Source organism: Mus caroli, unplaced genomic scaffold (genome assembly GCF_978045245.1).
Source record: "Mus caroli unplaced genomic scaffold, Mus_caroli_1 scaffold_11, whole genome shotgun sequence".
NCBI classification, from domain to species: Eukaryota; Metazoa; Chordata; class Mammalia; order Rodentia; family Muridae; genus Mus; species Mus caroli.
Genome location: NW_028227266.1, coordinates 91,240,095 through 91,264,242, shown reverse-complemented (window position 1 = coordinate 91,264,242; position 24,148 = coordinate 91,240,095). Strand labels below are relative to the sequence as shown.

Genomic DNA, 24,148 nt, shown 5'->3' with positions numbered 1-24,148 from the left:
TATACATTGTTAACATTTATGAACATCTTTGTTGAAATCATTCCACCAGAAATCACAATTCTCCTTTGCTGCTGGGCCATTTAATCACTGTGTCCCTTTATCACAGTAGGGGAAGACGGAACGGTGCAGGTAGCAGACAAAGGGGGCCACGTAACTTATAGGAGGTGGGATTTTAAAACACAGGAAAAACCATGAAGATTTGAGAATGAGACAGAGATTTTTAACTGTAGATTCTGGTTGACATCTCTTCCCAGCTGAGACAGTAAGAATTTGAACAAAAGTCTTTCTCCTCCTCCTAATTCCAAACCTAACAGTTGTTTGGGACTATTACCAGAAGCATCCTTGATATAATACTATTACTAAAAGGAACTTAAGGAAGAACATGTTTATTTTGGCTTAGAGTTCCAGAGATGGATACAGTCCATCATTGAAGGAAGAACATAACCAATGACCACATTTCATTAGCACACAGGAGAGAGACTGAGACAGAGAGGAGAGAGAGACAGAGAGAGAAAGAGGGAGGAAGGGAGGAAAAGGAAGGGAGAGGTATGTTCTTGTTGAGATTTTTGTGGTTTGTTGGAGGAAGTGTGTCATTAGAGGGTGGAGTGGGCTTGGAGATTCCAGAAGCTCAAGCTCTGTGTGACATTCACTTCCTGCTGCTTCACAGATCCAGGTATAGAACCCTGAGCTACCTCTTCATCATCATGTCTGCCTGCATGCCACCTTGTTTCCCAAAGAGGCAATAGTAGAGTAAACCTCTGAACTGTAAACCAGCCCCATTTCAATGCATTCTTTTGTAAGAATGGCTGTGGTCAGGACGTTTCTTCACAGCAACAGAAAACCCTAAGACATTTGGTATCCAGTCACTTTTTGTTCTCCCAGCCTTTGCTTGCTCCTAAATCACTGAGAGAGGGAGCAACTCAGCCTACTGCAGAGCACAGTAGGGAAGAAAGGCCTATTCAGTGACCCCAGCAAGCAGATGAGAGTAACAGGCTCTAAGGTGCAGCTGTTTGTCTATTGCCTTTGGTTTGCTTGTTACTTATGTAAAAATTGAGGCAATTCATTTATGAACTATTGTTTTAGTAGAAGTTGGTTAAAAATGCTGTGTGAAGCCACCTATAACTGGCTCTTACTACATGTTTGTTATTTATTGAACCTAAAATATAGCCACCATCCCTCCCACCAACCCAGGCAGACTGCACCACAAGCTACACCTCACTTATAATCCACTCCTGCACTCAGTCATAGCACTTTTGATTGCATTTTACAGTTAGGTGTGCTGTACCCTTCAGGGCATGGTTGTCGATAAGGTCTTCTTTTTCTTCTGCCTTTGAACTAGGACTATAGATTCCAGAGGTTTTTTTTTGTTTGTTTATTTGTTTTTTAAAAGCTGGGAACCAAACCCATTTAAGGATGAATATTCAAGGAGACCTATAAAACAACCTAAGGTCCTTAATCCATTTCCTGCCTTCCATTTATTTCTAGCATCCTTAAAGAGCTGCTGGGAGTCCTGTCCTGGGTATTTAGTTGTATTAAGTTGGTGAGCAGGATTCAGTGTTCCTACTCATCTCTCCTGGGTCTGGAACCTTTCCTGTGTCTTTGAAGCTCTCACCCCATTTGCACTATCCTGCCTGTTGTGTACACATATAGATGACAGTTGTAGGGAATTACTCTTCATGGGCAATATTTAGGTTGAAGATTACATATTCAAACAATATATACTGAGGGCAGAGATTCAATGAATCTATACAATTGTTTTAAAAATATTTCAGATGTAGGGTTTCTTGGTTGATAGTTCATACTGCTTGTGGTGGTTCGAATAGGTATAGTCCCCATACACTCATATGTTTGAATGCTTGGCCAGAGAACATGGCACTATTAGGCGGTGTGGCTTTGCTGGAGTAGGTGTATCCTTGTTGGAGAAATTGCAGCACTGTAGAGGTGGGCTTTGAGGTCATATATATGCTCAAGCTCCGCTACGTGTGGAACGTAGTCTTCTCCTTCCTGCCTGCCGATCTAGGAGTAGAACTCTCAGCTCCTTCTCTAGCACCATGTTTGCCTGGGTGCTGCCATGCTTCTCATCATGATGGTAATGGACTAAACCTCTAAAACTGTAAGCCAGCCACAAATTAAATGTTTTCCTTTATAAGAGTTGCTTTGGTTATGGTGTCTCTTGACAGCAATAAATTCTAACTAAGACACTGCTCTTGAAGAATTGCTGAGTACAATTTCTAGCATCTGTGTAAGGCAGCTCTCAAATGCTTATGACTATGAATCCAAGGATATACCATCCTCCTTTGGCTTCTGCAGGCACCTTCACTCACATGTATGCACACACACACACACACACACACACACGGTCACACGGTGGTATTTCAAATGCCATAAAATTCACTGTTTTTGTAAATGTAAATATGAACCAGAGAGATCGAATGTTTTGGGTTCAGTCTCCACCTTAGAGAACCTGACCTACGTTTGAACTCAAGTAAACTAACAGGTTGGTACCTAGCACCAGTTTCTAGGCTACTCCCTAACAAGACCTGTGCCTAGCAGCAGTCTCCAAGATATTCCCCCAACAAATTTGCACCCCCAGGTTACAAGCCTGCTCCTGGCACTTCACTTCCAACAACCACCAGTCAGGAAAAACAGAAGTTAAGTTTATGGTTTGGCTCCCAGCACCAGCTAATTATGTTAAAGGCCACAGTAGACCCCAATTAGATGCCTGCCAGGCTAGAAACACTCACCCCTCACTTGCCATTTTCTATAAGACCTTGTCCCAAGGAGAGCTCAGGGTTTCTTTACCAAAGCTGTCCTGTGGGTCTGTGGAGAGTTAAAGCTTGAGCTTGTAAGTGAACACTCTTTTGTGATTGCATCAGATAGGCTCCTGATTGGTCTCTTGGAGTCCACAAATGCTTACTGGTACTACAATTCCTGACCACCAGATGTCTCAGTATGAACTAAGTTATTTTATGCTGGTTTACACTGGTTCTAACATTCTGCCTCAGTTTCTTTCACTGTGATATCATCTCTTTAGCACTGATAATGATGTATAAAGATACTAGAATTAAGATAGAGTGCTTATTGTATTTCCTGACTTATACGTACTTGGTGACTCTCATTACTGGCCTAATTATTACAGAAAAATGTGCTTGAGGTTTTGTTCTTTTTTTATTTCCTTACTATTTTCTACCCATACATGGTTTGAAATAAGGTATTTCAAAATGCTCTACATTATAGCAGAATTTTTTCCTATGGAAAAATTCAATTGTGCTTATATCTTTAGAAAGATACAATGTGTAGTCATAACCTGGAAATTTTGCCCAGTGTCAATTTGAATGACTCTGCCTTTCTCTCTTTCTACCTCAATCTTTCTTTGGGGTAGAAATATAATAGATTTTGAAATGCTTATATAGTTCCACTTAATATAATCTAAATTATTTATATGTGAAATCTGCTTGGTTTTTCCTGATAACTGTCTTCTGTTTAGATACTGCCTCTGCTCTTTGGTTTTCTGTCATCAGTGAATTCATTAACTCTGCCTATAGTGAAGGACAGGTGTGAGCACTCTTCCCTTTTTCTCTATTTATTAGTTTATCTTTGTTATAGTTGGTTGTGTCATTTAGAATTCTGTAGTGGTAAAATGAACTGACTTTAATCAAATCATGAAAGTCAAGCTTAGATATTTTCAAATTGCCTTTTTCAGCTAAATAACCTCCTTAACAATTTTGAGTACACGTTTACACAAATCCTAATTAAGGTCCAGTCATGTTAATCATTTCAGGATCTATTCACTATTATTCAGAACCAAATGACAGTTATAAAAATACTACTAAACACTAAGTAACACATATTACTGTAGGCTTCATTTTATTTAAACCCAGGGAATAGATGTAAATAATAAATCACCAGACATGCACACACATACAAATACACACACACACACACACACACACACACACACACACACACACAATATTTTTTTCTGGGAAGCACATCAAAGTTGGCTTCCAGTGGGAAAGTAATTTTCAGGTTGCCTCCATAGTCAAGAACTATGAAATGCTCCAAGAAACAAAGGACTTTTTCTCTAATGCTGAGAAATAAAAGCTGGAAAGCCTTGTGTTTGAAACACTGGAATGAATGAGAAGCCGATATTTTACATTGGCTACCTGCAGATTAACATTTTAAATGACCTGTAGTGTAAATTAAACTGTTTGTGACCCTTGCTTGTGGTTAAATGTTAGGAAATTAGCTTTTGAAATGTGTGATATACATTTTGGAAAATTTTAAGGAACCTGTATCCTGTTTTCCACAATGACTATACTAAATTATATCCACACATATGGTATGCAAGTTCTCCTGTCTCTGTGTATCCTCAACAGCAGACCTGCCATCCTTAGCATTCTGGATAAGAACTCCTGCCCTTGGAGGATAGCATCTTGGTGTGGTGGTGTGGTTTGGATTATAGTTCTCCCACTGAACAAGGGGAGTGATCTTAGCCCAGTAGAATTAGGGAGGTGGTAGGGGTTTCATTCCTAACAGTTTTCTGTTTTTGAGAGCCTTTATTATCTCTTCCTTAAGTGTTTAGTGTTTTTTAAATACATTGAGGTATGATCACACTTCATTATGTACATGCACAAAATTCTCAAGAATAAAGTAGATTTTCATTTCCAAGTGGCTTTTAAAGGGAAATGGCTTCTGGGTTAGGATTGGCATGTGTGTCCTCATTGTTCTCTTCCTTCAGATTTATGTGTCCGGCTAAAGGTTTGCCAATTTTGTTTTCAAAAAAGGCTAATTTTTAAATTCATATTTTGTTTTTGGTGCCTACTTCTCATATTTGTGCTTTATCTGTGATTTCTTTCCTGTTACTAATTTGGGATTTGATTTATTCTTTGTTATCTAGGTCTTTGAAATGCATTCAACATGTTCTTTATCTGGAATCTTTCTATTTTTGATACAGGAAATTATTCCTATACACACCCCTCAGTAGGAACTTGCTGTATCCTGTTAAGTTTTGAAATGTATTTTCATTTATTTTGAGAACTTTTAAAAATTAAATTTTTATATTTTGATGACCAATTATATTTTTCAAAATATAGTGTTCAGTCTCCATGTGTTTGTGTAATTTCAAACTTTTTTATTGTTCACTTCTATCATTATGCATTGTGATCAGAAAATGTTCTGAATGTGTTATAAAATTTGGTGAATGTCTTATGGCCTACCGATGACCTAATATATGGTCTAGTCTGGATAAAGTTATATGTGCTAATGGCAGCCATGTGATCTCTAGATGCTGGCTGTCATAAATGACTCTCTTACCTATTCACAGTATAGTTTAGCAATTTCTTTGCTGAAATGGTATAATCTATATGTTGATCAAAGTAAGATGCCTACCTCCCTCAGTAATATTACGTTGGAGCATACTTCTGACTTAAGGCTTAATGGTGCTATTTTATAAAGTTGGGTACTATTTTATAAAGTCCACATTAAATGGACATAGATATATGTCATTATATCTTCCTTAACTGATCGACTGAACATTATTTAGTGGTCTTTGTCTTTTCTTGACATTTAATCTTAAAATCTACCTGGACACCAAACATAAATGTAGCTCTTTCTAGTATATTCAGGATTACACTCTCTAAGAATATCATTGTTACACTTTCTGCATGTGGTTTTCTTGACTTGGTGTGTGGTTTTATTGTATTGTTGGTGTTTGTTTTTAATTTTTAACCCAGTCTGAGTCCTTTTACTTCAAAATATGATGTTTACTTTCAATGTATTATTTATACGTAAAGACTGATGTTTTTGTAATTTTTTTCTAATTATGAGAATACACATTCCCCCTTGATTTATATTTACCATGCATGGCTTGATAGTTGCATTGGTAACATTGCATCCTATGTATTTGTATCTTGTGCATCTTACCTCTTGGTTGGATTTTTCAAGTGCTTTTGGGATGTTATTTAACTTCCTTTTGCTTATGAATATAGGACTCTATCAAATATTTGTTTTCTAAGTTTACTTTACTTATCATGGATTCTCAGTTTGTGTTTTGAAAGGTCTTTATTTACCAAGTGTTGTTGAATGATACTCTTGCTCACCATAGTATTCTCATGGGACAGTTATTGTCCTTCAGGATTTATATAACATCTTTAAATCCCCCATGTCTTTTGTGGTCTTTCTAGTGTTAATCCAGTGGAGGATCTCCTTGTATGTGGCAATGTTTTCTTCTGTTTGAGATCTATTTATCCTGTACATTTGAAAATGTATGGTGTGATGAAGATCTTTTTTATTCATGTCTTTTTGTAGTTCTGTGGGTTTCTTGGCTAATAATACCCATAACTTTCTCCCCAAATAAAAATGGTTCTGTTATTTCATTGAATAGGTTTAGATATCTTTAATTCTCAAATCTCTTATGTCTGCATTCCAGAACTTCAGACATTTTATTTAATGGTGTGTCAAGGACTTGGAAGGATCTCTTTAATTGTTCCTCTTTTCTTCTTTTATCTTTCTTCCTCTCCTTTTTATCCTCACTATCAATTGCTTCCATATAGTTGTGATAAGATATGACCAATGTAACGTGTAACTTCCCCCCCCACAGCCTGAAAACAGGCTGAGCAGGCTTGACTTGTCACTAGGAGATCACCTGGGGTGGAGCCTGCCTCCCTGGATCACCCTATTGTTCTACCACTGCTGCTACCTGCCACTTCTGGAGCCTACAGGTGGTCACCTGCAGCTGGACTCCAAGGATGATTTGGCGGGAATGGCCCCCCTTCTTTATAAGCGCGTGCCCCCCAATATTAAAATTGAACCTTGATCAGACTATTGTCTTGGTTCCATCCTTTCTCTCGTCGCCTAAATTCCCTCTTTTCTTCCAGATTCCAAGATGCCTTCCAGGCTCGAACCCGGACATGTGAGCCGCTGGCCGGCCTCAACAAATTGGCGTCCCACGCGGGGCCTGGGAAATGGCAGAGGACATGGGAAGGAACACTGCTGGTTTGGAGCTCCATGGAAGAAGAAAATAATTAAAGAAAATTTGTACCGGAACACGAGAAGCAACAGGCGAAAGGTTGCCAGGTGTGGTACAGTCTAAGCTGGAACGGTGCTAAACCCGTGCGCTGGATTCACTTAGGTTCAGCAGTGAGATTATCAGGATCTAGGAACGTAACAGGCAGTTGGCCGCAGCTTCCAGAAGCTGCTTTTTTAGGCGAGAGAAATATTAGGGTTTAATAAAAGGGATTTAACAATCAGGTGGATGGCCACAGTGGGAAACTGCATTGGGGAGAGGAAAGTGGATTTTGAAACTCTCCCAGGGACAGAGAGAAAATCAGGGAATCCCCTCTTGTGTGTGTGTGCTGGCCGGTGTCTTCGTTCTAAGTGTCTGTCTTATGTTTCCAGAAACGAACATGTGCTTGTTGTGTTGGTTTGTTGTCTGTGTTTCGTCTCGTGCCTCTGAAACATGGTGCAGTCTGAGTCTTGCAAAAGGTGCCTAAGGGAAGCTCTGAAAATTTGCCTCCAGGGGAAATTCCTTTTAGCTAAAAGAGCACCTTTGCAGATCTAGCCAGATACTGTTTTAATAAAGTTCAAATTCATCGTTTATAAAGGGTCAACCAGACTGCAAAATTTATAAAGGCATTACAATCTGGCCGACCGGCCTCAATAGTAAAGTATAGGAGTATGTTTTGAGCATACAGGTGCAGAGGGAAGAGTCCACCATCATCCCAATGGGAAACATGGCAGCAGTGAGGCAAGCTGGCTGGCACAGCAGGGAGGCATGGTGGAGAGAGTGGAGAGTGCACAACTTAAAACACAAGCAGCAAGCAGAAGAGGTAAATTGGGAAAGCCATGTGGCCTTTTAAACGTTAATGCTTAGCTTCAGTGACAAACTTCTAAACTTCTTAAACCTAGCTAAAAAAACATCGTCAACAGTGGACTAAGTGTTCCAACAAGTCAACCTGTGGTGGACATTCTTATTCAAACCACCCCAATCTGTCAAGAGAACTATAATAAAATTTAAGGTCAGCCATTCTTCTGCTTGGTGAGATCTGCTTAATGACGCCATTTTTTTTTGGTCATAATTTCTATCTCTGATAAATTTCTCATTTTGGTCTGACATGAAAAGCCTTCCTACTTTTATTTACTGTCCACCTGCATCCTCTTTAATCAGATTGACTATTTTCTTCCAATTATTCTATAAGACAGAACCAAAGTAAAACCATTTTGAGTAAAACTTCCATTTTGAATAGGACTCAAATAAAGTTTAAGTTCCCCCACCTTACTTGGTAATTCACATACTGTTGAGCAGAGAAGGAGGGAGACCTATACCAGGCTCCTGTCAGAATTCCTTGGCATCAGCAATAGTGTCTGAATTTGCTGTCTGCCCAAAGATCCCAGGGACTAAACCACCAGCCAAAGAGTACATGGGGGTGGTGGGCCCATGGCTCCAGCTAGATATGTAGTAGAGGATTGTCTTATCTGTAATCACTAGGAAGGGAGACCCTTGGTCCTATGGAGGCTTGATGACCCAGGATAGGGAACTGCTAGGGCACTGAGACAGGAATGGGTGGGCCGTAGGGGAGCACTCTCATAGAGACAGGGGAGGATAGAGGGGATAGGGTGCTTGTGAAGGGAAAGCTAGGAAGTGGATAACATTTCAAATGTAAATAAATAAAATAATTTTTAAAAGCAAAGACAGAGACACAGGAGAGAGAGAGAGAGAGAGAGAGAGAGAGAGAGAGAGAGAGGAGTTTTCTAATGAATTCCCCTATCCCTAAATACTGATTGATGGAAAAATGTTAACTGTAACTTCTGACTTTGGAGGTGGGGGGAGGGGATGGGCTATGCATAGACAGCCTGGTCTCCAGTCGAACTGAGGTCTTGAACCCCGGTGGTACCCAATGGGTGGTAATTTCCACCTACTTGGGATGGTAGGCGTTTGACCATGTCTCCTGGACCCTTGGCTCCTGTCAAAGTTACCGTCCTCCCCCACAGCCCCCCACAAAAGAAGCATGTGGCTAGTAGTCACATAGACAATGTCCCAAGCTTCTGGCCTTCTGGCTAGCCTCCTCCCCACAGTTACCTAGCAACAGAAATATAACAAGCCCACTATAAGAGGGGCTGTTTGGCTCCTCCTCACTCTATTACTCTAAGCTTTTACCTCTCTTTAAGCTTTTACCTTTCTTATTCTCTTGCTCTCTTTCTCTCTTTCCCTTCCCCCTTCTCTCCTCTTGGCCATGGCCAATCTCTCTTTCTCTCTTTTACCTTCTCTCTTTCTCCCTGCCTTCTACAATAAAGCTCTAAAATTATAGACTGTCTCTGTTCATCAAGGCCAGGACTAAAGACACTAGCCTGCATGGGAACCACCCAGTGTCCCCCTCTCCTCCTGCCCTCTCTTCCTTTTCCCTCTAGGGCTGGGTGTCGCCCCAGGGCCCCTATTCTGTTCTCAGCTCCTCTGCTGTATCCAGCATGGGATGCCAGAGACTGAGAACCTGGTACTGGGACTGCCCCTTGTCCACCTCCTGCTGTGTGGGGTCAGTGGCTTCACACAGCCAGATGCCCACCCGGGACCATGTGGAAAGTGTCTGGCAGTCCTCCCATGTCGGCCCACCCAGAGCACCGGAACTTTGGCTTAACATGGGTTCTTTCCCTTCCCCCTCTTCCCACACACCCACGGCCTGAGGGGGGGGGCACAGTTCAATTCCTGAGTCTGTTCGGCAGCTCTAATTGATTAGCAATGGATTTATCCACCTGCTAAGTCCAATTGATTTTTGTCATCTGCATTGATCTGGTATGTGGTTGTGTTGGACTTAAGCAGACCCCATAATAATACTTTGAGTTTTTTTAATCAGATACTTTGCTTATGTTTAGTTTTGGGGGATGTTGCCTTAGAGTTCCTGTTTTATTTATTTATTTATTCATTTATTTAAAAGCATTGTTATTTACTTGCTTTTCCACACTTCCTAAGTCATAAACTGTGACTTGTATATGTTGTGGTGGATTGATTATTCACCCATTTTTTTTTTTTAATGTAATAGTATTCTTAGTAACAACTTTCTCTTGAAGATGTGCTTTGGAGTATCAGTTGTTATATAGTGCTGGCATGGCATCCTATTTTTATAGTCTCCAAAAACTCTGAAAACTGGAGTCCAGTCAGACAGATTTACTACCTTGATGAACCATGAAACACGAGAGATATGAACATCTCGGGCAACTGTATTATGGATAAATGTGGGAAGGCACATATGCTAATACAAGATGGCATAATAATAATAAGCCGACGCCCATGAATATGGGTAAATAACCAATGAGCGCATGTGCAAAAGAGTTTTTTGCCGAGTCACTGCCTGGCCTGAGGCATGTTAATGAGGTACTGAAAGCATAACCAATTAGGTGTAGACATGCCTCTCCTAGGCCTATATATGCAGCACCAGTTCTGGGGCTCGGGGTTTTTTGCATTCGCAGTAAAAGCTCTCACAATAAACGTGTTGCAGAAGGATCCTGTTGTGGCGTCTTTCTTGCTGGTGAGTCACGCATCTACAGATAAAGGATAATATGTAGCTCACATTATGACTACTTCTGTGATGGGAGTAGTTATGTTTGCCAGGTAGAGTAGTATCTACATAAACAATGTTGCTAGAACTTTTATTCATAGTTCTGCAAAGGAGATCTTTAACTTCTCTGGCCATGGGGTGTAAGTGGTAGATATTTTTCCTTCTCTGTCTCACAACTTTCTGCGTTGTCATAGGTTACTACATCTGACCAAGCCACAGTGGTTCACCTGCTGATTTCCAGTGTTGTTCCATGGCCACTCATCTCAAAACATATCAGACATACCACGTTAGGGATGTTTGTAGAGGGAAGAAATAAGTTTGGGGCATCTGGTTAGCCACCATAACTCTCCACAGTGTTACCAATCATGCTTTTTATGTGGAGCGCTCAAATATTTCTCTTGATATTTATCCTGTAGCATTTTTAATAGTACCATTGCATTTTAAATGAAAAGTTGATGTTGAACTTTCAATAGATATTATTTTAAATGAATAGTTCAAAGTATGTTGTAAATCTTATTGTATTATAAATGTTTGTTCTTTTCTAAAAGTAAAGCAGTAATCTAAAATCATGACAACCTTGTGTCTTCTCTCAAATATGCCTATGTAATTCTTTATTCCTTTACTGTTTATTGTTTAGAAATTGATAGGATAGTATTATCTTTTGAATATGCTTTGTGTTTTAGTTTTACATTTAAGAGGGGTGATTCAGATTAAGTATGTATAATATTTTCCTAAGATTTTTATTGGAATGCAAAGTTGCTTTCTTAGAAATATTATATAGAAGAAAGACATAATATAAGCAGATAACAACCTTCTGAAATAAAAACAAGTTTCTTCTTGGTTTGGTTATGAGTAGAAACTTTGTACTATTTCTAAATATAGGATCTTCAGTTTTTTCCTCTTGTAATAAATTTTAACTTATTATTTAGCAGGAACTATTGTGCACTAAGGAAATCAAGAATAAACAGTGGAATTTTCCTTTTCAACACAGAATTCTTTGACCTTAATTTTAATGGTTATTTCTTATAACACTTTCTTTCTCTACCCATTAGAGTCACCTTAGTTAAAAGATAAATTTAAAGATTATTAAATAATTCGTTGTTTCTAATGCTATTTTAGAAAGAATATTTATTTCATAGAAAGAAATTACAATTATTTCTGGAAAATAACAGATCATACACTTTGATGAAAGAATTCAAAAAGCTAGGACACTAATTTATTATCAAGTATTGTTGTGTTTTGCTTTAAAACAGCCATATTAGAAACTTGGAAAGGACTGACAACATACTAACACTGTTTCCCTCATTCTTGGTGTCACATATTGAAAGGAAGAGTAACTCTGCGTCCCCTCATCTTTACTTCATTCATGCTATTAAAGCATTTGTAAACCTTGATCCTGAAGACCTCAAGCTCCATGTTCTGGGGAAACTTGTTCACTTGTAAGTTTGTCAGTCTCTCCATGATTCTAACAACAGTAATGCTGTAGTCTGTATATAGCTTGGATCATTTAAATGCCAATAAGAAACTAATTACGACCCAAACAAATGTAGCTCGTGCTTACAGCCATTTCTAATTAGATCTGGATAGACCTGAACTTGGAATCTTTTAGTGCTTTTGTAAGATTAGCTGCATCTACCTGACTTGAGTTCTATATTGTCTCTTTACATTTTATTTTCACAGTTTTATGTTCGCAATTCTTTTCCAACTTAATTATTCCCTAAAGCTCCAACTCTACCAGATGAGATTAAGAATGAAACAAATATAAGGAGAACAAATTCAAAATAGCTTTCAGTTTTCCAGACATTTGTAATTCAATTTCCTCCACATGGTATGCTCCATCCTTTCTAGCTCTTCATGAATTCCTGATATCCTCTTCCATACTCTTTGTGCTATTCTATATTTCATATGTTTGTCCTAGGACACTGAAGCAGGTCCTGGCTGGGTTTTGTCAACTTCACATGAACCTAAGCATTATCTAGGGAGAGGAAATCTTAACTAAGAAATGTATCCATCCACATAGTCTGAGGACGAGTTTGTTGGGAATTTTTCCTGATTAATGGTTGGTGTGGGAAGGCCCAGCCCAATGCTGATTGTGCCACCCCTGGGTAGGTAAGATTGATAAGAAATCAAAGTGACCAAGCCAGTCAGTGGCATTCCCCTGTCGCTTCTGGTGCATTTATTGCACTAACTTACCTTAGAGATGGAGATCTGTAAAACACCTGAGTGATGCCAAAAGATCATGACCATAAGGCTGAAGGAAATGACAAAGGCAGTGTAGGATTTACGAAACAAACTCAGTAAAGAGATTGAAGCAAAGTCAAGAATAAAAAAGCTCAATAAAATAATTAGAAACCTTGGGGCAGAGCATTATAAGCAGTATGGAACAAGCAAAAGTAGAATACAAAACCTCAAACACAAATTGCAGAAGTGATATTATACAGGCAAAGAAAAAAATGTAAGTCACAGCAAAGGAACACATAGGAGCTGTATGACAACAGGTAACTAACATACACACACACACACACACACACACACACATTCATATTATAGGCAGAGATGAAGAAGAATTCCAAAACAATAAGAAGATCATATCTTCAACAGTAACATACAAGACAATTTGTCAAGATAAAGGAAAGACCTACCCAGTCTGCTACAAAATGCACACAGAATATCAAGTAGACAAGATCATAAAAGAAAATCCCCATTATATATCATAGTTAAAACACTAAAGAGCACAAATAATGAGCTGAAAGCACAGAGAAGAAGAAAAGCATGAATTACATATAAATTAAAAAGCCTCAAGAATAGTAGCTGATATCTCAAAAGAAAATTTGAAAGCCAGAAGAGCCTAGAACAATGACTTCAAGTTGAGAAAATTCAAGGATGGTGAACCTAGTTTACCATACCCTGGAAAACTATAACCATTGATGGAAAAAGAAAAGCTTTTCATGATACAAACAGACTGAAAAAATATATGTTCACAAGATTAGCCCCACAGAAAACATTAGAAGCAGTGCTTCTAGCAAAATACAAGAATAAGCATAGTAAAGAGACTACAGTAAGAAAATAAATTAGTACACTGAGGGAATGGCTCAAACGTTAAGAGCACTGGCTGCTCTTCTTTAGATCCTGAGTTCAATTCCACCAGCACCCACGTGGTGGTTCATAACTGTCTATAACTGTATTCACATGAGATCCAGTGACTTTTTCTGGTGTGCAAATGTATATAAAACAAAGAACCTATGTACATGACATACAAAAATAAGTAAGTCTTTTAAAAAAGAAAATAAACAAAGCTATGATTACTAACAAGCAAAGTATAATGAAGACCAAAGCAACAAAATAAAATAAAACAAATAAACAAAATAAAAAGGCTGTAATCAAAACTCACATTCCAATAATAACGTTAAGTTGTTAATGGCTTCAACTCTTCATCAAAAGGCACAGGCTGGCTGAATATGCTAAGAAACAAAAATCACCTGCTTATTACGTACAAGAAATTCACCTTGTTTCACCTTAAAGTAAAACTGTGAAAAATATATACAAAGCAAATAGACCATAAAACAATTAGGATTGATGTTCTAATATTTAACAAAATAAACTTAACTAAAAGTAATTACAAGAGGTAAAAAAAGACACCTCATCCTAGTTAAGGGAAAAACTCACCAAAAAGACAATACAGTCATAAACACCTATGAACCAAATTCTGATGCATAACTCTTTTTAAAAAAAATAATACTGGAAATAAAGAGAGATTAACAACAACCTAATAATAGTAATGACTTCAATAACTCACTTACTCAAGAGGTAGGTCATCTGAACAAAAAACTAATAGAGAAATATTAAAATTAAATGATGTCATAATCAAATGAACCTTACACATTCCCAGAATACTTCACCTAAGCACCAAGAAAGGTACTTTATACCCCGCATTTCATGGAAAGCTCCTCTAAAATAGGACTCATTCTGGGACACAAAACAAAACTTAATAAATTTAGAAAGTTTGAACAAACTCTATGTATCCTATCTGACTATAATGCAATAAAACCTTAAATAAACAGCTAATAAATCTATAGTAAGCACACATGCTAATGGAGATTTAACAGTTCATTATGGAATGACAAATGGGTAAAAGATAAAAATAAATAAGGAAATTTAAAAACTCCTAGAATTAAATGAAAATGAAGAACCAACACAACAAAATGTCTGGGAAACATTAACAGTAGTCCCACTAGGGAAATTTACAGCTTTAAGAACTTATACTAAAAAAGCAAAATGAATACAAAGAAATGACTTGAGATACAAGACAAGAATCTGGAAAAACACGAAAAAATTAAACCCAAATCCAGTTAATTAAAAAAAAAAAGGAAGACTAAAATCAGAGTAGGAAATAATGAAATAGAAACAAAGAAACTAATACACAAAATCAATGAGTATAAGAGCTGTTTCTTCAAAAGTAAAACAATATTCACAGACGAAAAAGAAAGAGATGACCAAATTGACAGAATCAGAAATGAACAGGAACCATTACAACAAATACTAAAAGAATTCAGAATATTACAAGGGAATAATTTTGAAACCTGTACTCCATTAAGTCAGAAAATCTATAAGAACTGGGAGAATATCTAGATTCATTGAAATCACCAACGTTAAATGAAAAAGAGATTAACAATCTAAACAGACCCAGAACAAATGAGACTAAAATAGTAATAAAAAGTCTTCTATGTAAAGCTCAGGCTAAGATGGATTCACAGCAGAAATCTACCAAATTTTCACAGAAGATCTACAGATAACTGTACTTAAATCAAGAGAAGGAAAGAAAAAAGAAAGAAAGAAAGAAAGAAACAAACAAAAAACTAAAGAAAGAGAGAAAGAAAGAAAGAAAGAAAGAAGAAAGAAAGAAAGAAAGAAAGAAAGAAAGAAAGAAAGAAAGAAAGAAAGAAAGAAAGAAAGAACAAGCAAACAAAACAAATGGAGAACTTCTAAGCCCCTTCTATGAAATCAGCATTACTCTAATACCAAAGGAAATAAAGACAAACAGTAGTAGTAGTAATAATAATAATAATAATATAATAATAATAACAACAACAACTACTGGCCAATGTCTCTAATTAATCTATATGTAAAAATCCACAGTGATATATTTGGGAAATGAATATAGGTATACAACTAAGTATACATCCACCGTTATCAAATTAGCTTATCCCAGAGATGTAAGGACAATTTAACATATGTAAACACTGTAATAAATAAAGAAATTTATGGACAACAATCACATGTTCTTCACAATCTTTGCAGAAAGTGGCAAAATCCAACATGCCTTCATGATGAAAATCCTAGAGAAAGTAAAACATAAGGGAAAGTGTCTCAACATATGGAAGGCTACATATAAAAACTCCTAGTTAACATCATTCTAAATGGAGAAAACCTTGAAACAATTCCATTAAAACTTGGAGCATGATAGGGCTGTCAGCTATCCCTACTCTCAATATATTGATCAAGGAACCAGATAGAGCAGTAAGGTAAGAAAAGGAAAGTAAAGGAATGCAAATAAGAGAAAGAAGAAATCAATTCTGATTTGTAAAATCTATGCTACTATATATAAAGGATCCATAGAATTTCAGAGGAAAACTTTTAGAAATGATCAGTGATTTTAGCAGGATACAAAACTGACTCTCTAAAGCAGGAGCCTTTTAATACACCCAACACAAATGTACCAAGAAGGAGTGCATGGATACATGCCCGGGGCCTTCCATGGGAGGCACCTTCCCCTAGAGTTTTAGGTCATTCCTTACCAGGTATCCAGAGGAGATAAAGAGTCTGCAAGGGGGAGAAAGTGAATCAGGCAATGGTTAAGGGAATTTAGCAGCTCTGACTTGCTACCAATCATTTTCTATGGTTCTGACTATTAGCAATCAGGCCATTTCTGCTACTTTAAATGACTAGACAAATGATTACCCAAGTGGAACAGATTATGTATTTGGTTTCTCATTACATGTTAATGGTTATACATTCAGTCATAAGTAGAAAATACAAACAGAACAGATTTTATTCTTATTATTAGCCCTGTAATTCTAATTTAAGGAATCCAAAGAATGTCTCCTTCTCCAAATTTTAACCCAGAATTGCTCCTGTCTAAAGGAAATGCAGGGACAAAGAGTGAAGCAGAAACGGAAGGAAAGGCCATCCAGAGACTGCCCCACCTAGGGAATCTATTCCATCTGCAGATACCAAAGCCAGACACTATTGTTGGTGCTAAGACTTGTTTGCTGTCAGGAGCCTGGCATAACAGTCCCCTTAGAAGCTCTGCCAGCATCTGACCAGTACAGATGTGGATGCTCACAGCCAACTATTTGACTGAGCATGGAGACCCCAATGAATGAATTAGGGGAAGAACTGAAGATGCTGAAGGGATTTGCATCCCCATAGGAAGAACAACAATATCAACTAACTGGACTGCCCAGAGCTCCCAGGGACTAAACCACCAACCAAAGAATACACATGGAGGGACCCATGGCTTCAGCTGCATGTGTAGGAATAGGATGGCCTTATCTGACATCAAAGACAGGGGAGGCCCTTGGTCTTGTGGAGACTCAGTGCCCCAGCATAGGGGGATGTTAGGCAGTGAGGCAGGAGTGGGTGGGTGGATGGAGGACCACCCTCATAGAGGCAGGGGGAGGGGGGATGAGGTGGGGTGGGGGTTGTGGAGAAGAAACAGGAAGAGGGGCAACATTTGAAATGTAAATAAATAAAATAACCAATAAAATGGAAGAATGTCTCTAAACTGTTTAAAATTCTAATAAAATAACTTTCTAAGAAAAAAAAAAAAAAAGAATGTCTCCTCCAAAGCAAACAAGTTTATTATATGACAGTCTAGTTTTTGGCTGGTAGTATTTGTAGTCTGAAAGCACTACAAACAAATAGATAATAGCTGAACCAGTCTTCCTATGAATGCAAATACTAATACCTAACTTCTTTTCCTATATGCTTCATCATCTACACTATAAAGTAGGAAATGTTTATTTTAGTCAACTCTATCATATTTACTGAGTTTTATTCCTCCAGGGTGTACCCTGCATGACCTCCTATCTTTAAACTACATTTTCAGAGAGCTCGAAGTCTATAATAAAATGAGACCTTAAATTTGTAATCTATTCTCCTGGCCAGTCGGAGTTTGTCAGTTCTCTCTGTTTACCCTACATCAATTATACTGTTTGCATTAGCTCAGGGGCTGATACTTCAAGAAGATTTCTTGAGTAATGGCCTCATCTATCTATGTGCTTACCTCTGCTCAATGATCTCCAGGGCACAGGGAGACTTCAAAATAGTGGCCAGATCATCTTAATTTTTAGAATTTTTTTTCCTAAAAAGAGTCATGTATAATTTTTCTCAGGACATAAAATCAATTCTAATGAAGAAAGTCCCCAAGAATGCAACACACAAAGACCAAAACCCAAATATTAGAAAAATGAAGGACAGCAATTGCAGCAATCTGATCAGCTTTGCTGGAACTGTGTCAAGCAGCTGAGCTGGCTTCATGACTCTTGATGTTTTCAGTAGATTTGGCTGTGCCAGATGGATTCCCAATGACAGTAGCCTAAAAGCAGATAAATATCTAGGAGTAAGCCTAACCATGAAAGCGAAGTAAAAATATAGAAAACGGCAGTAGAAAATGGAAAGACCGCCATGAATTCTTACTATATAGAAACATGACAGTTCTACCAAAAGCAATTTACAGATTCAATGAAATCCCAGTCAAAATTCCAACATTTTTACAGAAATATTAAAAATCCTAAAATTCATTTAGTGTCATACACACACACACAAATTCCCATGAGTCAAAGTGATCCTGTGGGAAAGAGAGAAAAGAGAGAGAGGAAGAGGGAGAAGGAGGAGACACACACACACACACACAGAGAGAGAGAGAGAGAGAGAGAGAGACAGATGCAGACGCAGACACAGACACAGACACAGACACAGACAAAAACAGAGAGAACAACATCAGTAAAGGGATTACCATTCCAATTTCAAAGTATATTTCAGAATTATTGTAATAAAAATAGTATGATATGGGTTCAAAGCAGAAATAAAGTTCAATGGAACAAAATAGAAACTTCAAAGAGTAGAGCATTAATACATCTAAATACAGCTACACAATTATTGACAAAGATTCCAGAATCATATACTAGAGAAGAGAGCATCATTCACAAACACAGATACTTACTGGAAAGGCTGAATATATGTAGAATAAAATTTGAGGATTATTGTTCAGTGTACTCAAAACTTAATTTCAAATGAGTCAAAGACCTCAATCTGAAACCTAAAATACTGAAACCGCGAGAATAAAACATAAGCTGGATACTGAAACACAGAAGTGTAGGAAAAGACTTTTTGAATATGGCTGCATTTGCCCAGGATTTAAGACCGGCAAATACTGAGACATAATAGTGATAGTAATAATAATTATTATTATATGATAATTATAATGAGCCGCGGAGGAAGAGAAGGAGGTGTTGGAAAGAAAATGACTAAGAAATATTTTTTTTAATTTATTTTTTTATTAGGTATTTTCCTCGTTTACATTTTCAATGCTATCCCAAAAGTCCCCCATACACACACCCCCAATCCCCTACCCACCCACTCCCCCTTTTTGGCCCTGGGGTTCCCCTGTACTGGGGCATATAAAGTTTGCAAGTCCAATGGGCCTCTCTTTGCAGTGATGGCCGACTAGGCCTGCTTTTGATGCATATGCAGCTAGAGACAAGAGCTCTGGGGTACTGGTTAGTTCATATTGTTGTTCCACCTATAGGGTTGCAGTTTCCTTTAGCTCCTTGGGTAATTTCTCTAGCTTCTCCATTGGGGGCCGTGTGATCCATCCAATAGCTGACTGTGATCATCCACTTCTGTGTTTGCTAGGCCCCGGCATAGTCTCACAAGAGACAGCTATAAAGGTCTATATTGTTCTTATGAGTTACAGGAAATGAAAACCAAAATAACTCTGAGGTATTGTCATACACCATTTAGAATACCTAAGATAACAAAATGACTGACAATAAATACATCAAATAATGTGGGGAAGAGGGGAAATGTCCTTCACTATTTTGGGTTGTAAATTGTTGTACATAGTCTGAAAATCAGTCTGGAAACCAGGGGAGAATTCTCAAAAGCTAAACTTAAACCACCATATGAGCCAGCAACACTATTCCACAGAATGTGCTCAAAAGATGAAGCATCCCATTCCACAGACACTTGCTCAGCCATGTTCATTGACATTCTTTTCACAATATCAAGGAAATGGAAATAAAGTAAATAACCTTCAGCTTGTGAAGAGATAACAAAACCATGTCGCATAGAAATGAGGGAACACTATTCAGCTATAAGGAAAAATGGAATTTGCAGGCGTGTGGATATAACTAGAGAATCTATTGAATGGGGTAACCCAGAGCCATAGGAGCAAATACCACACATGCTTTCTCATTTTTGTTTCTTATCCTCAAAGCTTCTGATGTGATTATATAATCTGGAACAACCATAAGATAAAAAATAAAAAGAATTATAGTGGGAAGCACTAGTGATGGGCAAAGGAAGAAAGAGGTGATAAGAAAGGAGAAATGAAAAAAATGGGCTAGGATTTCAATTGAGAGAAATAAAAGGTCAGTACTGAAACAGCAGAGGAAAGGAGTCATATGTAGCACTATAGACACTTGAAAGGCTATAAGGAATCATGACATTTCATGTTTACCAGAAATTATATATAATACATATGAATGTATACACACATATGCATATTTTAAATGAAATAACGTTACATGAGGTGGTAATGCTTCCCTCAAGAACCATAGACTAACAAAATATAAAATAGAAGAAATGAAAAAAATCTCATTTCAAGTAGTCAGGGGAATTAAAAATTGGTCTATGGTTCTTGTATCTACCAGCTTTTCTTGACAATGTAAGCTTTTCTTGTTAGGGAACATTTTGTAGAAATAATTTGGAGGTGTCCCCACTTTTTTCTATTTGACAGAATAATTTGAGAAGCATTGATTTAAGTTATCCTTTAAATGTCTGATAGAGCTCAATAGTGAATCCGTCTGTACAAAGCCCTTTACTAATTGGAAGATTATTTATTATAGCTCTCATTTTGCTTTTAATCTAACTGAGCCTTAGGAACAGGAGCTGTGCTGTAAGATATTCCCATTATAGATAGACAGACATAGTCAATTGTTTCTTGTATCTTATCAGTTGTTATTTTTTGTAATGGTCTGTCTGTTGAAAAGATCCTTTGTTGTACCAACTCTCTTTTAGTAAGGGATGGAAGCTATGTTTATCTGTGGTTATAAGAATGATATAAAATCCTTTTAGGAACCATGCTTGTTTGGTAAAGTGGCAGTTATTTGTTCTCCTCCATGTCATTACTAGCCCTGGAAAATTGGCCAGGTTTCAAGTATTAGCCATGAATTGCTTTATGTAGAGTGGGCCTTAAATTCAATTAGACAACTATTGGTTAGCACCAAGATATGAGTGTCACCATTGCACCTTTAGAGACATCTTGTCATGATGATTATTTTATACTTCATAGGCTTCACAACTTGACTAGGATTATTGGTTTCATCTCTGCCTTGGTAGTTTAAATAGCCCATTCAGGGACTATAAAACTTACTCTTCAGGAAGAAGGCTTTCTGGTCAGATCCACCTTGAATCCTCCAAGTCCTTTGTCCACAGTACATGATGTCTTTATCAAAAAGAACTTACTGTTAATCTCTTGGAGGCCACCAAAGAGCAAAATGCGGCATTGTTTGGAGAATCTCGAATTCTTCTGACTAATGACTCAAAAAGGAGTTTCTCATGACTAGTACTGGTGATTTTATTTGATTTTTTTTAAAAACATATTTACATGTATGCATGTGTGTATGTATATACACACAAAAATATAAGCTTTAAAGAAATGTTATCTGCACAAGCCCCTTCCGGTCCACTGCAGCACCGGAGTTCCTGGCCTGGGGATTCTCCTGACACCCGAAAGGCCCCACACAGAATCCCCAACGGGATCCTAAGACCTCTGGTGAGTGGAACACAGCGTCTGCTCCAATCCAATCGCGCGGGACCTGAGACTGCATTAACCAGGGAAGCAGATAACCCGGCCTCATCAGGAGTACAAGTCCCTTCCAGTCCACTGAGAACCGGGGTTCCTGGTCCGGGGAGTCTCTGGACACCCGAAAGGACCCACACAGAATCCCCAACGGGATCCTAAAGACCTCTGGTGAGTGGAACACAGCATCTGCTCCAATCCAATTGTGCAGGACCTGAGACTGCATTAATTAAGGAAGCAGATAACCTGGCCTCATCAGGGGCACAAGTCCCTTCTGGTCCACTGCAGCACCGGGGTTCCTGGTCTGGGGAATCTCCATACACCCGAAAGGACCCACACAGAATTCCCCCACAGGATCCTAAGACCTCTGGTGAGTGGAACACAGCATCTGCTCCAATCCAGTCGCATGGGACCTGAGACTGCATTAATCAGGGAAGCAGATAACCCAGCCTAATCAGGGACAGAAGTCCCTTCCGGTCCACTGCAGCACCAGGCTTTCTGGTCCGGGGAGTCTCCGGACACCCCCAAGGTCCTCACATGACCCTCCACGGGATGTTAAGACCTCTGGTGAGTGGAACACAACTTCTGCCAGGAGGCAGGTTCGAAGACCAGATATCTGGGCACCTTTCCTGCAAGAGGAGAGCTTGCCTGCAGAGAGTACTCTGACCACTGAAATTAAGGTGAGAGCTAGTCCCCCATGTCTGCTGATAGAGGCTAACATAATCACCTGAGGAACAAGTTCTAACTAGAGACAACTATAACAACTAGCTCTAGAGATTACCAGATGGCGAAAGGCAAACGCAAGAATCCTACTAACAGAAATCAAGACCACTCACCATCATCAGAACGCAGCACTCCCACCCCACCTAGTCCTGGGCACCCGAACACAACCGAAAAGCTAGACCTGGATTTAAAAGCATATCTCATTATGATGGTAGAGGACATCAAGAAGGACTTTAATAACTCACTTAAAGAAATACAGGAGAACACTGCTAAAGAGTTACAAGTCCTTAAAGAAAAACAGGAAAACACAACCAAACAGGTAGAAGTCCTTAAAGAAAAACAGGAAAACACATTGAAACAGGTGATGGAAATGAACAAAACCATACTAGACCTAAAAATGGAAGTAGACACAATAAAGAAAACCCAAAGTGAGGCAACGCTGGAGATAGAAACCCTAGGAAAGAAATCTGGAACCATAGATGTGAGCATCAGCAACAGAATACAAGAGATGGAAGAGAGAATCTGAGGTGCAGAAGATTCCATAGAGAACATCAGCACAACAATCAAAGAAAATACAAAACGCAAAAGGATCCTAACTCAAAACATCTGGGAAATCAAGGACACAATGAGAAGACCAAAACTACAGATAATAGGAGTTGATGAGAATGAAGATTTTCAACTTAAAGGGCCAGCAAATATCTTCAACAAAATTATAGAAGAAAACTTCCCAAACCTAAAGGATGACATGCCCATGAACATACAAGAAGCCTACAGAACTCCAAATAGACTGGACCAGAAAAGAAATTCCTCCCGACACATAATAATCAGAACAACAAATGCACTAAATAAAGATAGAATATTAAAAGCAGTAAGGGAGAAAGGTCAAGTAACATATAAAGGCAGGCCTATCAGAATCACACCAGACTTTTCACCAGAGACTATGAAAGCCAGAAGAGCCTGGACAGATGTTATACAGACACTAAGAGAACACAAATGGCAACCCAGGTTACTATACCCAGCCAAACTCTCAATTACCATAGATGAAGAAACCAAAGTATTCCACGACAAAACCAAATTCACACATTATCTTTCTACAAATCCAGCCCTTCAAAGGATAATAACAGAAAAAACCAATACAAGGACAGAAATCACACCCTAGAAAAAGCAAGAAAGTAATCCCTCAACAAACCAAAAAGAAGACAGCCACAAGAACAGAATGCCTACTCTAACAACAAAAATAAAAGGAAGCAACAATTACTTTTCCTTAATATCTCTTAATATCAATGGACTCAATTCCCCAATAAAAAGATATAGACTAACAGACTGGCTACACAAACAGGACCCAACATTCTGCTGCTTACAGGAAACCCACCTCAGGGAAAAAGACAGACACTACCTCAGAGTGAAAGGCTGGAAAACAATTTTCCAAGCAAATGGTCTGAAGAAACAAGCTGGTGTAGCCATTCTAATATCGAATAAAATCAATTTCCAACCCAAAGTTATCAAAAAAGACAAGGAGGGACACTTCATACTCATCAAAGGTAAAATCCTCCAAGAGGAACTCTCAATTCTGAATATCTATGCTCCAAATGAAGGGCAGCCACATTCATTAAAGACACTTTAGTAAAGCTCAAAGCACACATTGCACCTCACACAATAATAGTTGGAGACTTCAACACAACACTTTCATCAATGGACAGATTGTGGAAACAGAAATTAAGCAGAGACACAGTGAAACTAACAGAAGTTATGAAACAAATGGACTTAACAGATATCTACAGAACATTTT

The 24,148-nt window shown here is 38.3% G+C and overlaps 1 protein-coding gene across 2 annotated transcripts in view; it reads right to left on the bottom strand.

Annotated features, from left to right (window-relative positions):
- Positions 1-24,148, bottom strand: part of Plscr2 (phospholipid scramblase 2) — a 55,359-nt gene that overhangs the window by 24,452 nt on the left and 6,759 nt on the right. Inside the window, exon 1 of one of the 2 annotated variants that reach the window (XM_085828281.1) lies at positions 2,745-2,863. The exons of the other annotated variant lie outside the window; for it this stretch is intronic. The gene's annotated coding sequence lies outside the window, so the exon portion shown is untranslated. Of the gene's footprint in view, positions 1-2,744; positions 2,864-24,148 lie in introns of those variants that run through there. 2 annotated transcript variants of the gene reach the window in all.